This window comes from Phyllopteryx taeniolatus, chromosome 16, assembly GCF_024500385.1.
Source record: "Phyllopteryx taeniolatus isolate TA_2022b chromosome 16, UOR_Ptae_1.2, whole genome shotgun sequence".
Taxonomy (NCBI): Eukaryota; Metazoa; Chordata; class Actinopteri; order Syngnathiformes; family Syngnathidae; genus Phyllopteryx; species Phyllopteryx taeniolatus.
Genome location: NC_084517.1, coordinates 18,270,650 through 18,287,554, shown reverse-complemented (window position 1 = coordinate 18,287,554; position 16,905 = coordinate 18,270,650). Strand labels below are relative to the sequence as shown.

The window sequence follows — 16,905 nt, the reverse complement described above, 5'->3', positions numbered from 1 at the left end:
ACGTTGAATTTAGGCTCTGTGCCATCCATTACCTCCTGGAAGACTCGTCCCCATTCTCCAGAAGGCAAAACAAAGCCATAAAAATCAATCTCTCGCCTCAAATGTGTGGATAAGGCACCACGCCCGGGTGTTGCTTTAAATGATAATCCGAAAAGATCTTTGTGAAGATTACTTGTGGCCTGTATGGACGCTGAATATTTTGATATGCTTTGGTTTTTGTTATTTTTTTGGTGCGCTAATGTATCACCTGAAATTCACTTGTTGCGCTAGTGTGAATACATGTGAGCACGTTCATGCATTATGTCCATTAGAAAACTGAAGCGCGAATCATGTAATAGTCGCTTGTTAATGTCAGTCTGTCTTGACTTTTTCTTTTCTTTTTTTTTTTGACCCACATGACCCAACGAAGATGGGATAATGCCAGGTGCGTGTTCACATGACGACGGTGACAATTGGTTTCAACGCAACAGACAGAAAATAGCTGGTTTTGACTTCATGCAGTGACATGGAGAAAGCAACAAGCACAGGAACAATAAATGTCCCAGAACCCTCGTATAAGGCGTTGTAACAAATAATACGAAATTCCACTGTTTTTCTCCCTCCGTTCCAACAAGTGCACTTTCAAATAGAATTTTAACAACGACTTCGAATTGTTTTCATTTTTTTGTATTTTATTTTTTTGCTCTGGGATGAATTATTTATAACGGCGAGATTGTTTTTCGAAGCGGGTCGCACTTTTGCAAGCGCATTGTTCATGCCTCCTCGCTGTATGTCCTTCTACCTGGACGCACGCCAGCCGCCTGAAAGCTGGAATGCTGACATCATCCTTCTCCCGGCGGGGGTGGGGGAGGGGATTCTCAAGCAGAGCGTCCCGCCGTCTCCACTGTGAGCCAGGGAAGCATTTGCTACTCTAGTCACAACTGCATGCTCATATATCAGTAGCATCATTTATAGAATCATGCCGCATAGTAGTACTGTAGTACTACTAGAGTTGCAGTGGTCGTTGTGAGCAAAGTGTCTCCGAGCAATTAAGGAAGCGGAAAATGAATCAAGGCCAGAATACCCCTGAGCGTGTCTTTGAATATATTCGTTTATCCTGGCAATTAGTCTTTATTGAAAAAAAGTGTGATGGGGAAAGTACTTCGGTACGAGCTCGAGAACTGCAACTAATGCCGCCTAAGTCAGCACAATGCAATCTCCCATTTATCTAGTCAGTTGACGCACCAGTGATGTATTGCGGGTATGTTGTTGAGATTATTTCGTTATGATGATGTATCGCTATACTTTGTGCCTTATATAATGTTATGATATCGCCATTGGTGGCGGATGGTCAATAGAGGGCGCTAGGGTGCCGCCCTACCTCTCAGCTGAGACATCTTGAATATAATAAAAATATTTTAAAATATATATAAAATATCCTTCTCATCTAATTTTAGATGAGAAGGATAAATAGTGTACAGTTAATGATGAGTAAAAGTGTTTCGTTTAACTTTTGTCACATTTTATGACGCAACTTCCAGTTTGGGCGCCAGATTCTTTAGCCACTCTCGTTAGAAGTTTGACATCCCCCCCCGCCCCGCCCCGCCCCGCCCCCACCCACCCATTATCTTGACGGCGCCTATCAAACTAAACCCGCACTGATGTTGTCACATATTTCGCCCACAACTGTCATCCGGTGTTCTTGAAACATCAAGGGACCATTTAAGCAGACGTATTAGATACAAAATAGCAGAGGAGGGTTGAACATCAAATCCACAGATCCTATTAATTTTATATGAGATTAAACACAGGATGGCCGAAGATGATTTTTCACCTTTCGACTCACGACAACCGTTTAGAGATCATTTGTTTTCAGTCACATGAAGGCCGAGGCATCTGAGGTAATAGATCACAAACACAGACTGCCCTTCTTGTTTTCCTTTTTCACCGGTGTTAATTGCTAAATCCATCTTCAAAGTTTGAAGGATCCCTTTTTCTAATTGGAACAAGAACATCGATGCGGGACGGACATGAGAGCAAAGATGTTCCTTGTCAGCGCTGCAGCGGTCCAATATTTTCAACAGATCTTCTTCAAACTTTAAACGATCAGTGAGCCATATCGGAGCGAGGAACTCATTGATTTATACCCTTCCCTTTGCTGATTAAGTTACAAAAATATATATCCATAAAAGAAGAGAAAGTGTTTTCAAACAACTGAAAAACAAAAGTAAACAGTCAGAACGCTTGAGGCGGTGAGAGACGAGTACAAGAGAGGGATTTAAGAAATGGAACATTTTCTTTCACAGCCGGCAGACACTGCGGCGTCTTTTGAGGAAGACGAGAACAAGCGACTGTCGCCTCACTGAGTTAAACAGCCGATCTGGAGGACGACGTCTGTCTCCACATGAGAACCGACTCCAGCGCAACACTTTTTTTTTTGTACGAGCAGCGACGGCTGTCAACGACGATTTCTCGCCGGCTGACACACGTCCGTCAAGGCCGGTCGGTGATCGACTCGTGGTTCAGTGCGGGGAAGACTGCTCTGCGCCCGAAGAAACATAACGCTAGCGTCGCATTATCTCGGGTTACAGCTTAATTTGTCAACTGTGGATTGAAGCACATAATTGCCAGACAGACATTGCCAGAGGAAAACATGTGCTGACACATGATTGGATAAAGTGGGCTTTGCACATTCCAATTTTTACCGATTGTAAATTTGGAACAGTTATTACATTCATGATTGTTTTCTTAGCAGAATGGGGAGAGAGAAAAAAAATCACTTATAACACAACCCACATCACAGAATAATAACTCATGATTATTACTTTTTTAAAGACATCCGACAATCGAGCCTTTGCTGACTTTGATCAGAAAGGGGGTAAAAATCAGGCCCGATTATCGGAACGGGTGTATCCTGCTTAACAACATTTTCCGATCAGAGTGAAGAGGAACAATCGCTCATAATTTATCCCATTCCACAAGTTAATCACTCAGAATAATCTTGCGTAGACATCTGATAATCGGGCTTTTGCTGACTTGGATTGGAAAAGGGGTAAAAATACTCAAATTACACCCGGTTATCGGTATATGTGTACCCTGCTTAGCATTTATGATTGACAATTTTCCAAGCAGATTGGGGAGGAAAATTTAGCTTTAACACATCCCACACACAGGATAATCTTTCAAAGACATCTGATAATCGGGTTTTTGCTGACTTTGATCGGAAGAGAGGTAAAATTGCTCAAATAAGGCCTAATTATCAGTTTGTTTGTTTGAGCAGAGCGGGGAGGAAAAATCACTTATAAAACCCATCCCATACGAAAGGATAATCACTAAGGATAATCTTTTAGATACATTCAATAATTGCCCACTCACTGGCTGGCTAGGATTGTAAGGGGGGTATAAATGATCAAATTAGGCCCAATTACCAATGTGTTTACATTGCTTGACATTTGCGATTGTCAGCCGTGACGGATTTCTAAGCAGAACAAGGAGGAAAACAATCACTTCACACATCCCACACCACAGGCTAATCACTCAGGATAATCTTTTAAAGACATCCAGCAATCAGGCCTTAACTAACTTTGATCGGAAAGCGGAGAAATGCTCCAATTTGGCCCGATTCCTTCAACGTTTCAACAGGATGTTTCGTGGAATTTAGTGGAAAATGACAGTATACAACACGTTAGGCGCTGTTATATTCTTACTTTCATTCTGTAACAGGACTGAGAGGGTGAATGTGCTGAGTTCAGAATATGATATATTGCTGTAAAGTTTGGGTTTATCAGGTACATCTACCTGTACTGTGAACTGAACAGTTCCAAGGTTCGAGAGTTGAGCCCTAAGTCTTGGCTTTGGCATGGATAGCATGCTGAAGACAAATCGCAGACGGGTCTTTATATTTGAATAAATTATTCAAAGACACCCCGACCCAACCGGAATTATCCTGGCGCCTATTGTTTAAAAACTGCTGTAAGCAAAAAGCTGCTGTAAGCAACTGCTGTAAGCAAAAAGCAGTATTGAAAAAGTCCACGGATGATAATACAGGCAAAGTAGAAAAGCAAGCATTGAACATCCAGCAGAGAGAACTGTGTTTTGCTTCAGAAGCTCAGCACGCGGTGCATGTAGCAGACTATTAAAGCTGCCCCTCAGTCTGTTGTGGTTAGTGCTTCTCGCTCAGTGGGGAGGGTCAGGCCGGGATACAAGTAGAGGAAGAGACGGCAGGTGTGATGCACATCCCTCCGGTGGCGGGACGGCAGCTACGCGGAGCCTTCGGCCTCGGGCGCCTCGCGGCGAGGGGCGGCACGACGCCGTCCAAGCGGCCCCGGCGGCACAACGGCGCGTCCGAGCCGTCAGTATTGCTTGGCTGTGATGCCTTTGTTTACAACTCTTGCTTGTTAAATCGTGCCAGTAAAAACATTCCAGGTGACTTAGGAGGATACAATACAAGGGAGAGGCTCCGCTTCGCTGTGCAACTTTGTCGGTAATGCTGGACATAAAATACAGGTTGAGTGATATGGCGTACGTGAAACAGAGTTTGAGGCGCTGTAAACCCAATGGCCACAACATTAGGTACACCTATAGAAGGCAAATAAAACATCAGTATCCACGGAACAACTGAATTTACTACATTTAGAAGTCACTGGATTTCACATGTCTAACATCATGCATGAATGCCACGTTTTCATGGATCAAAATGACTTGTGGGGTCGGGGGCGTCTTCTGCCCCTTTAGAAGCTTTTACGTTGTTTTACAACAACAAAGTTGTAGTTTGGTGGGATTTAATTACCCTGCAAATGTGTGAACTTGGGCATACTTCTTGTGTACATATTATGTTGACATTCAAATTATTTATAGTATATATATATATATATATATATAGAGAGAGAGAGAGAGAGAGAGAGAGAGAGAGAGAGAGAGAGAGAGAGAGAGAGAGAAAACTCTGACAATGTTTAATTAATATTATTACAAAAATGTCCTCACCCACTACTAGAGAAAGCAACTCCTTGCAGAAAAAGGGTTGTAAAAATGTTTTTTTAAGAATTTTTGTTTTTTTTTTATTTTATTTAAATCACATTCAAGTGCACGTGTGTACCTAATGAAGTGAATGTTCATTCATGAATATTGTGGCGTGGATGCAAGTAGTACATAAGAGTGACCCTGAGAGTTCTCTTGCGCAGAGCGACTGAGGTTTGAGGCCACCGGCAGGGCACGGCCATGCGTGTGCCACCAGTGCGTCTGACACATCAGATCCAAGATGGCCGAGAGGGAATGGACTAACTCTCTGGGTACGATGTCCTCGCGGTGCTGTTGACAGTCGTCTGATAACGATAGCCTCTCTGCACCCTCACATCATGTTAAAACCTTTTTTTCTTCCCCCTTTTCTCCTTCCACACCAGTATCACTTGATCCCGCTGAGGTTCAAAGAAGTGGAGCATATCCACGGCACGACAAATAATGGATTAGAGGGATTAGAGGCGAGCAAACATGGGGGGGGGGAGGACTCATGTTTTGCATTTTACATAGAAAGAGATAAAGCTTACGATGACAGCGCTTGACGTGTCGAGGAGGCGACGGGCTGAGACAGACGGAGCGTTTCTCCACGTATGTGACCAGCAAAAATCAATTTACAAGAGGTAATTGTTCATTTCCGAAGGTGGAGGAGGGGGCAATGGAAGATTGAGTCTACTCGATTGCACGCAAATGGTGCTAATGGGGACAATGATCCTCCCCCAATGGAGCCAATTATAAGCTTGTTATTCTCACTATTCATAATACTTTGTGTCTTGGTGAGGACAAAATAATAATCCCCCCCCCCGTTCCAAAGGCAATTAGAAAGGTGAGTGCATTGCCCTGGCGCTAATAAACTTGTCCCAGCCTTTTTCAGTCCAGCTTTAAAGGTTGATAATTCCTGTTTTGACTCATTTTCATGACCCAAGCATGCGGTGCAAAAGCCACACTGACATTGTTTAGTTTCTTTGTCCCTTATTAGTTTTAGGACAAGTAAATCAAGATATTGATTGCTATTTGTGTGGAAAGATGGCTAGCAAGTCGGTTCGTTATTTGTTATGATAAAAAAAACATTGTAGTTTGAGGCTACTTTCTCTGAAGGCCCCCCCCCCCCCCCCCCCCCCCCCCCCCAACATGTGATATTTTTTTAAAGACACTTATGAGGTTTGTTAAGAGGCAGAGACATGAAGCTACCGATGTCAACGAACAAATTTACGTGAAAGCCGCAACCGTGTAATCCCTCCGGCCATAGTAGCCGATCAGGAGCAGGAAGAAAGTCATATCATGAAAGGCGCAATAACAACAGTGAATTGAAGTGAACGGGAATCACCCATGTGGAATTAAAGTGGAGGCCCTCCCCAGCGTGACAAATACACAATATCAGAATACAATACCAAATATATACAATAGAATGCTAAACTATATAAATGCACGTACTGGTACTGTCTACAATATGTTACAAGAATGCCATTGTACTAGGAAATAAGTCAGTCCACCTCTGCCAAGCCTGTCAGCAAACTTCCAATCAGAAGTGTTGATTAAACGCCGTCAAAGAGCGATCTCCTGTAACAAATTCCATCAAAGTTCATTTTACACTCAATTACGCTTGCTGTGTACTCGCCTGCGACATTGAAGCTGTTTGATTCTGCTGTGTGTTTCTGACTTTCACTTAAGCGCTTCTTCAGTCTTGCATGGTCCTTGTTGTTTTCTCGCCTAATTGCTCCCTCTTGGTCCTCTCGAATAATCCCATTTTGTGCTCAATTTGAGAGTTTCTTTCTTTTTCTGGAAAAACTGTGCTACAGTTTTCAGACCTCCTGCCTTGCCTGTCACTTGTGTGTTGCTGATTTGAAGAAGCACAGTCAAGATCAGGAACCATAGAATCTTTTTCTTATTAGATTGCGAAGGAACAAGCAAAAAAAAAAAAAAAAAAAAAAAAACGCAACTGGGAATTTGTAGCTAGCCTTGTTAGCTAAACTGTCTAAGTTTACAAGTGCCACAGATTGTAAGTAACTAGGCTTCATGTTAGGAGCATATTTATGATACACATTCACTGCCATTGACGGCTATAGAAGTCAAATATTAATTTTAACAGGAAGGGCTGGCAGTGATTAAGTGATTCATCTGACTATGTGGATATCTGGCTAGGTCTACCCTAAACCTGCACTTATCTGGTTTACTTTTGATGTTGGAATGATCCAACTGATTATGCGGACAACCGCATAACTTCATCCAAAGATAGCATTCATCTGGGTTAATTTTGTATTGGGGTGATCCAAGTGATTATGCAGATGACCATATTGCTTTACCCAAAGTTGGACTTTATCTGGGCTATCTTTGATGTTCAACTAATCCAACTGACTATGCGAGTTCTTTATCCAGAGCCAGAATTTATCTGGGTTGGTTTTGATTTTGGAGTGATCCAACTGACTACGACCGCATAGTTCTACCCAAAGACTGCATTTATCTGGGTTAGTTTAGGGCCTATGTGTTGATCAAAGTGAAAACAATGGATGACTGCATATCTTCATTCAGTGTGAATGAGAGTCATCTTTCACATGCCAGAAAAACAAGGGGCAGCATTTCGTTCGAAAGTGCGGTAAGAACGACCTCTCCGTGGCATTTTAATTTTTATTTTTTGTATTTTCCTCAACACACGTTCCACCTGCAGTCGTACCTGTCCAGGAAAGTGCACACCAGGAAACTGTGGCAGTGGTGAAGTTAATGGGATTACATGAGGGATTAGTAGTTGTTAGCATAGTAACAACATGGCTTGACGAGGAAACAATTATTGCACTGTGTTTAGGGCAAGCACATAAATGCGCACGACAAAAGGAACGAGATATCGTCAAGGTTTAATATTAGGAATCATTAGCTGTGCATTCCTCCGTCTCCCCACTGATGAAACCGTATTTACACGCAGCTACATCTCATTTCCTGGGGCACTTGAAAAGACGTATTAGTATTTGCAAAATGAAAATACCCGAGAAGCAACCCGCAAATATATTTTCCCCTGCATCCACTTAGGCCGACGTATTGAAAAGTCTTCGCCATTTAGTGTTAATCAGCCTTCAGTTGCAATGATACCAGACTCATTAAGTCAACATTAAGCTCAGAGCCAAGTGAATTACAGCAAGTGTTGATTTTCAGGGCCGACATCAATGGCATGATGGCACAAAGTCGCACTTTTTTTTTGTTTTTCTGGGGCGCATTAGAAAGTCCAATCATGATGAAAAAAGTCGCTGGCAGTGTCTAGAGAAAGAACTGCTTAGCAGCTGTGTCATGTTGATGCATCACCTGCAGCTCCCCCGCTGATAATGAATAGGAAACTGTCTGGGCTGACTCATAAATAGTTTGTTGAAATTCAGCTCAAGGAGATTTACATTAGTCTGGCCGTTTAAAAAAAAAAAAAAAAAAAAAAGAGAGAGAATTGATCTGTGAGCCACAAATAGAATATTCCCCAAACCCCAGCGGTGACCGCCTTACTTATCTGAATCAATATCTTCTTCTTTCAGGCTTTCGGGGATCATACAGTGAGTTAGATTAGAGGTCAGAAATTGCCCAATGGATCTCGCTAATACAGTAAAGGGAAATGCTGAATACATTACAATAGAATAGAATGTTATTGTGACAGGAACAATGAAAATCATAATTTGCAGCGTTGAGATGTTTTGGAATAAACCAGTCCTCTGTATTGAGTAAGAAAAATACCAAAAATGGACCTTGGATTTATTTTTGGGACCAAAATAGAAGCTCGTCAGTAGCACCTTAGCTTTAATATTAACACGTACATGTGACACAACAGCGTGCAATAAGGGGCGGGACTCCGTTAAACGTACTGCCATGTGATTTGCGATTCACCAGCGTTGTCACTCACTTCGGCGAATGACCAATGAGCAGCCAACTTATCGTTTGCGATCCATTAGACACGAGTGAATGTGTTTGTTGAACTTCTTCGTTTGTGATCCGCTAAGGAGCGATGTACTAGTACGATGAGTGAACGACGTACTACGCAGTGAACCTACTCATGAGTGATTTTAACCGCAAGTCCTGACGTCCTCGCGGGGATAGTTTTCACTAGCAGCTTCAACCTAACGGCTAATTTTTTAGTCAGTTAAGCGCACATATTTAAAATAAATGTAAATTAACAATATATGTATATACGTACACATACATATCATTTCCTTTGTGTCTATAATGTGATTATTAAAGCTTTTTATTTCATAATAATAATATAAAAATAGCTAGACGTCAGGGCACGCGGAAGGATGGTCAGTAGCTGAGCCCGCTGCACGCATTTTCACGTCTCACAACCAAAGCCGGGTGTTCGAGAGCTTTCTGAGAGAGAGATAGGTAGGTGATAATTTAGCTTAAGTTTTTTTATGTATTTATTTTTATTTTTTTAAATAAGCTCCCCGCCTTTCCTAGTTTCCAATACATGACAACAACAACGCATAGTTCTCCGGTGAATGTGTTGAGTGAACGTGAACCTCGGGGATGAATCATTAACTGAATGAGGAAGCACTTGAATGATTTTGTGAAAAAGAACTGAACGATTCGGTGAACGAATCTTTTTAATGAACTGATTCGCATGATTCAGTACACTCAAAATAACTTACGTTCCCATCACTACTCTGTGCAGTTTGCGTGCTCAGAGCCTGGGTGGGGCGAAGTGAGAGTGAATGGGTGGAACAAACCATTTTTGAGGCAAGGGGGGGAGGGGGTGGTGTGTTCTTGTATAATATTATGTTTCAACCATCAACTCTGTGGTTATACACTTTTGTAGCATGCTGTAAAAATGCCTTACTGTAAAAATAAATCAATAAATGAGCTCTCAATTTTGAGGGGTGCTGGGATTCAATTTAGGGGTGCTTGAGAATGTCCCAAAATGAGCTAGAAACGCCCTTCAAAGTCATTCGTTGCCATTGACGGCTGTTGAATTCAAATATCCATGTTAACATGGAGGACTGGCAGTGAATGAGTTTTAAACAAGCATTTGCTGCCATTCTGCATAAGCCTCGCTCTATTTCAGTTGAGGTGCAGCTGTTGGAATAAACAGCGCTTTTCTTTTTTTTTCTTTCTTTTTTCTTTTTTTGTTTTACTCCTGGAAGGCATTTGAGATGGTTTATTTATGCAACAAATATGTAAACGTATGTAAATAAAATGTAGAAGAAGAGGGGAGTTATAACAACAGGGAGTATATCCTTACGTGGCGTGTATTCTTCTGATATTAGCCCGATTTATGCTGCTGTCATATAGAGCACCGTTTTCTGTTTACCTTTCTCCAAACGAGGTCACTATACGCATTCATTAAATATTAGTCTTGACTGCATTATTGACATTAAAATATACTACCAAATCATAGGGAATGAATAGATTCCATTAAGGTTATTGATATCAAATACCGAACAGTATTTACGTGCCGTCTGTCTACCTGTGTACATATCAGAGGTGATGCAAGACAGTGCAAGCAAAGTATCACACATATGCAGTCCATTTACCCGCCAAGGTACGCGGCACGGCGCGCGCTAACTAACAGGAAATGGCCCCCTCCGGTGTATATATTTCCAATTTCCCAGGACGTAACGAGGCGAATGTTTTATCTGCGCTTGAATAACAAGAGAAATGGGACATTGTCTGTTTGGAATTTGCCGTCGATGGAGTGTGTCGAGAGAGCGACGGGGCTGAAAAAAGGCAAGACGGCTGAGCTGAGAGCTGGAAAAAAAGGGAGACAAGAGGTGGGAGCAAAGGTTGGGGGATGCCAAGATAGAGAGCATGTGTCTGTGTAATGTGCTCACCAGCCACAATATTGGGTACACAGATCAAGTATCCAGTGTTACCTTATCAAAAACAATCCAGTGCATATGCGTTGCTGGTTCAATTTCAAGTTGTTCATTTAAAACAGTCAATTAATGAAAGTCGCAAGCACCAATCAATTTTCGTAGCAAATTTTCAAAATGATCATCAAACTTTGATGCCATGCTCAAATTCCCTCGTCGGAGGTTGTTAAAATACAAGCCCTGAAAATGTGTCCAAAATGGCTGCTTCAAACCAAAATGGCCAATTTCCTGTTCAATATCAGGCATCGGTCCTTGAGAATTCTTCACGCATCCTGTTATGATACTTATGTCCTCCCAATTTTGTGTCGATCAATGAAACTGATCAACTGTAGACTAGGATCGTCTGTAGCCTCATTTCCATCAAAAGCTCCAGGAAGTTTTGGTTCTGGGTACTTTGGGTTCCGGGAACCACAAGGCTCCTGGAAACTAAAGTATCCTCACAATTCCCCGCTAAAGTACCCGGAACTTTGGGTTTTGGATACTTCAGATTTTGGGGACCAAAAGATTCCTGAAAACGAAGGTTGTCACAATTCCACCAAAAGTTAAGTAAACATTTGGTTTTGGATACTTCAGGTACGGGAACCAAACGATTCCTAGAAATGAAAGTGCTTGCAGTTCAAGCTTTTGGGAAATGTTGAATCTGAGTACATTGGATTCGGGAGACTAAAGGGTTCCCAGAACAGAAATTACCCATTTTATTTCCACCTAAATTTAAGAGAACTTTTGGTTCTCGGTTCTTTGGGATCTGTAGACTAAAGGGTTCCCTGAACCAAAATTATTTGTTCTTCTTAAACCACCAAAATCTTGCAACTTTTGGTTCTGGGTACGTTGAGTTCCGGAGAGTAAAAGGTTCCTGAAACCGAAAGTACCCATCATTTTTCCACTTAAAGTACAGGCAGCTTCTGGTTCTGGGTACTTGGGAGAAACTTTTGCAAAACAAACGAAAAGCCAAAGAACACACAATTGATTCGACATCACAATGGTGATGGTTTGAACTTTTTTATTTGAATTTTCTACAAAATTACAAAAGTGTACGACTTTTGTAGGGTGTTGAATGATATTCTTTGATTGACATTGTCAATGGAGGTGTGAATGTAACCCTATTATGGTGGCGCAGTAGTGCACTGTGTTGTATGTCAACAATACAGTTCTTGTACTGGATCCTGTGTAACTAATGTTGTGACCACGGGAGTATACACACACACACACACACATGCACATCTCCCGTCCCACTCCACAGGTGGGTCAACAGGGGGTATCTCAAGCAGCCAGGCAGGAAGCTTATCTTAATTCTCGGCGAGAGAAAATCCGAGATCCCGTCCACGCTGACTGTGTGTAATCGATGCTGACAGGTAATTCAGGGGAGTACACGAGGGAGCTCGCGAGACGTTTGTGTGCCTTCGCTAGCCAAACTTCCAACAATCAAAGTACTTGACAGCTCTAACGGCTGTCCAGATAAACATGCATTTTATAAAAAAGAGCAGAGAAAATAGGATTCAACAGAGAGCAAATGATGACAGACAAGAAAGGAAATGAAATCTTGGGTATTTTGTGTATGGATGCTCATAGACGAGTGCAGATATGTGGGTGAGAGTGACACGGTCAAAAATAAATAAATGTCATTAGAGCTTAGGCTGAATGCATCTGCTCCAATCATCTGTATGGATTCATTATGTACCTAAACAGGAGTTTTCAGGAGGGTTTTGTCTTCGTTTTCCTCAAGCTGCTGCAGCTTCACACTTGATTCTACACGCTGAAGTTACTGACTGCAGGATACGGAGGCCAAAGCCCCGGAGGAGAGCATATGTAGGCTAGCAGGCGAGTGACATGGCTCATGGCCGCGTATCCAGAGCACATTAAAAAGAGACGAGGAGCTGGAACTCCAGTCCGAGCCGGTCCCTCAAAGCTGCCGCTGGCGCTGCTCCAGTTTTGTGAGAGGCCTTGTTATGTCATTCCACAAGATCCCGTTTTCTTCTGTGGTTAAAATCGAACTGATCAATTAAAATCCAACAAAAAAGATTGAGGACCAATTGACTGCCAGTACATTTTTACAAATAGTGGCCTGTTTTGTGCTGTGAAATCACAAACTTATGCATTTTGAACTGCACAATCTACCACTATGTCCTGCTATGCACCAACTACAATGTTATGTATTTCCCCAAATTTCAGCACGAGACCTTACTAAAATAGACCAGGCGTTGCCCTAATGCTGACAAATTTTTATTTTTGGCATTGTTTCCCCACTTTAATGTCCAAAATCATCAAGCAAATGCAAGTATCCGACAGAGATAACCGAAGTAAATATATAATGCAGTTTTTCAATGGTAACTGTATTTATTAAGGGAACAAAAACTATTCAAAGCTACCTGGCCCTGTGTGAAAAGATAATTAACCCCTAAATCTAATAACTGGTTTTGCCACCCTCAGCAGCGACAACTGAAATCAAGCGTTTTCGCTAACTGGCAATGAGTCTTTCACACCTCTGTGGAAATATTTTCGCCCACTCTTGCTTTCAGAATTTCTTTAATTTTAATTCAGCAACAGTGGAGGTTTTTTTTTTTTTTTTTTTTTTTTTAAAGCATGATCAGCCCTTTTAAGATCATGCCACAGCATTTAAGTCAGATTCAAGTCTGGACGTTAACTAGGCTACTCCAAAACCATTTTGTTTTTGTTCTTAAGCCATTCAGAAGTTGACTTGCTGGTGTGTTTTGGATTGTTATCTTGCAGAAAAAACCAATTGTGCTTCAGCTTGAGATCACAAACTGATGGCTAAACATTCTCATTCGGGATTTTCGGGTAAAGACAAGAATTCATGATTTCATTCATCACAGTAAGCCGTCCAGGTCCTGAAGAAGAAAAGCAGCCCTCGATCATCACACTACCACCACCATTTTTGACTATTGGTATGATGTTCTTTTTCTGAAACGCTGTGCTACATCTATGGCAGATGTAATGAGACACACCCCTTCCAAAAAGTAAAATTTTTGTCTCGTCAGTCCATAGAATATTCTATCAAAAGCAGTTGTTTCCTCCTCGAACTCTGCTATGGATGCCATAACATATGTGAAAATACTACAAGAAACATGAAAATATGTTGGAAAAATAATACATCGTCCTCCAAAATGTGTCACCATGCAACACACAATCAAGAATTCAGTAGCATCTCATACAAAAAGTCTTTACTGGGAAGCCTCATGTGGTTGGGGCTTGCATTGTTTGTGATTAATATGAATGCAAATGAATGGTGGCAGACTGTTTAAGCAGCAGCACAGACGGATAAAAGGATTCAATTGAAACAGAAATAAGAATTGTTACCTTATTATAAAGATAAGTGAGAATGCACTGCTCGGTAATAAGACCTAATATTACATTTAAAGGGTGGTGGGGGGGAATACAGATTTTTTAATTGATTTGGGTGCCTTTAACATCGTACCATGAGAAATTTGCTGTTTAGTGTCACAACCTTAACTTGGATGAAGAAACATTTTTGATCTCACCTCTTTTAGCAATGGAATAATGTCACAAAAACAAAGAAATAAAAAAAAAAAACATGCATCTTTCCAATCGCGACATGGTCAAGTGTCATTTGCGACCCGGTGGTCCTTGACCTTCACATCCCACACAGACCTGTTAAGCCAAGTAAATCCATGTGCAGGAGTTAGCGGTCTAAAAATGATTCAGACCACCCGAGTCACTCAGAGCTTTACAGCATCCGCTTGTTTTGTACACGCATCTCATCCGAGTGTTACCTTATAGCTGCAATTCCGAGCAGGTATTTAATCAGCGACGGGAGGCTGCTGTCTGTCTGCCGAGACCACCCGCAGCACCTGCTTGAACTTTAGTAGCTTTGAAGTCGACGATATAGTCAAAGCAATAACGCATGACTTCAACGCACCGGTATTTTTAGTATGAGCTCAGAAGCACCATGTTTCTGCTTTGAACACACTTTTTCTTCTTTTTCTTCTTCTTCTTCTTCTTCTTCTTCTTCTTTACCTTATATCCATCCAGTGTGGTAATTCAGTTGAAGGAGGTTGGTTTTTGATTTAATCTGAGACAGGTGCAGTTCATTATGAATTCTAGTTAGGAAAATGTTTATTTAGAGATGCTAAATATGTATTTGGAGGGGGGAGGGGGGTTATTGTCTGCTCCATCTGGCTAACACGATAGACAATAATTAACACATTGCATGTGTAATATCCTGTTTAGTTTGTGCAGCAGGCTACAACATGTCTACTGTCTATTTACCTACGAGCAGAAACTGTGTTTTGAGAAATGAAGGCTTGTGGCTTCAATAAATACACTCACCGGCCACAACATTCGGTCCACCGACACAGTCTGCAGTCCACTATGTGAACTTGTATCCAAAATTCAGATAATAAAGCTCAGTAATGCTTTTGAGTAGTTTTAGTAACAATACTTGACTGCGCCCGACAGTGCCAAGCAAAAGTGAGGATTTCAAAACAAACAAATTATTTTCTTATTCTTTCTGTTTTGTAATCATTTTTATTTGTATATTCATTCTTATTTCATTATTAGCATGTATAATAATTAATTGATTATTATTAAATCCTTTTAATAATTTTATTTTTGAAGTCATTTCATTTTAACTTATTTTTTTATCATTTTACTTTTTGAAGTCCTTTTTGTTTCACTTTAACTTTGAATGTCTCTCACAAATGTATTTATTTTAAAATTTATTTCTACTGTTGCATTTTTTTACTTATTTTAAATATTTAAAAAACACATTTAGTACATCATTTTATTTTGTAATTTTTCCCATTTTATTTATAAAATAATTTTCTCATTTTGATTATGTAATCATTGTATTTAAATATGTAAAGTTCAGTCATGATAGTTTTTAAATATTGTATAATAATAATAATAATAATGTATTATTATTATTATTATTATCATCATTATCCTATCTTTGTACAGGACACAGCTCTTCTATTGGTTTCATTAGACTGTACCTAATTATGCGTCCCGTGAGTGTGCTGTGCTGTACTGTATATCCGGGACATCAATGCTTTTCTAATAATGATTATAACTCAAATTCATGACAAATGTGATTTAGTAACACATATGAACACAATTCAAAGCCAGTTGCCTTAGCATGAGCTGCAAGGTTTCATTAAGTCTTAGGAAATTGTCAACACGGTCGGCGTATATTGGCACTATCTTTGGCATCGGAGCAGAGGGGATTGGCGGAATCCTTCAAGAGAGCCAAAGAGAGATTAAGGAAAAAAGGAAAAGACCTCCATTTTTAATTAAAAGTCAAGCGACAGGGGCTTGTCACGTCGGGCGTTTAGCTGTAAATCAGATTAAGCAGAGAACGATACAGTTAGTCAAGCTTGCACCTTCTATAATAAGACTGCATTTGACCATCATTGTAAATGCAGTCATGTGGATTGGCAAGGCGGTCAAAGATGAATTATACTTTTTAATCAGGCTCATATCGCCAGAAAAGGACTACTACGAGTAAGGCAAACTAAATGAAATTCCGCCCGCTTTCAGGCACTGATAATGTCATTACTATGAAGCTCATTTAACATTACATGGCTACCAGTATATTGAGGAATTTTCCTGGGAATGTTCTTTGAGGAATGTGCATAATGGATGTACAAGGTGTGCACAAAGTCTTTTTGCAAAGTGTATATTTCAAAGGCAGTTGAGGAGATATTAATCAGATTTTAAATGACCTTTATGTATTTCAGGTTTCCTCTTAATGAAATAGGTTCTGTTAAGTAAACCCTCGATTACAAAGCTACTCCACAAGAAAAGGCACAATGTGTATTGTGGTTTATTGAAATATAATCGGATGCGTAGACTGGAGACAGATAGAAAGGGACGGCCAAATTGAAAACATCTATATCCACTCTCGGCTTTGTAATAATTTCCCACAATTGCCTATTCATTTGTTTTTATAATACGGCTGTTAGATTTTAAATTGAAAACTTTATGGACACCCGATGGCAAAAAACATATATAAAAAAATCAATCCCCTTTGTCGTGATTGGCATGACATCTAACGGCAGACGTGCCCTGGACGAGGCATCGGAGGGACTTTGCCCCCAGGCTC

General features: G+C 40.7%; 1 protein-coding gene across 3 annotated transcripts in view; it reads right to left on the bottom strand.

The window, feature by feature from the left end:
• The window catches only part of elfn1a (extracellular leucine-rich repeat and fibronectin type III domain containing 1a), a 69,651-nt gene that overhangs the window by 40,328 nt on the left and 12,418 nt on the right, over positions 1 to 16,905 (bottom strand). The gene's annotated exons all lie outside the window — the stretch shown is intronic.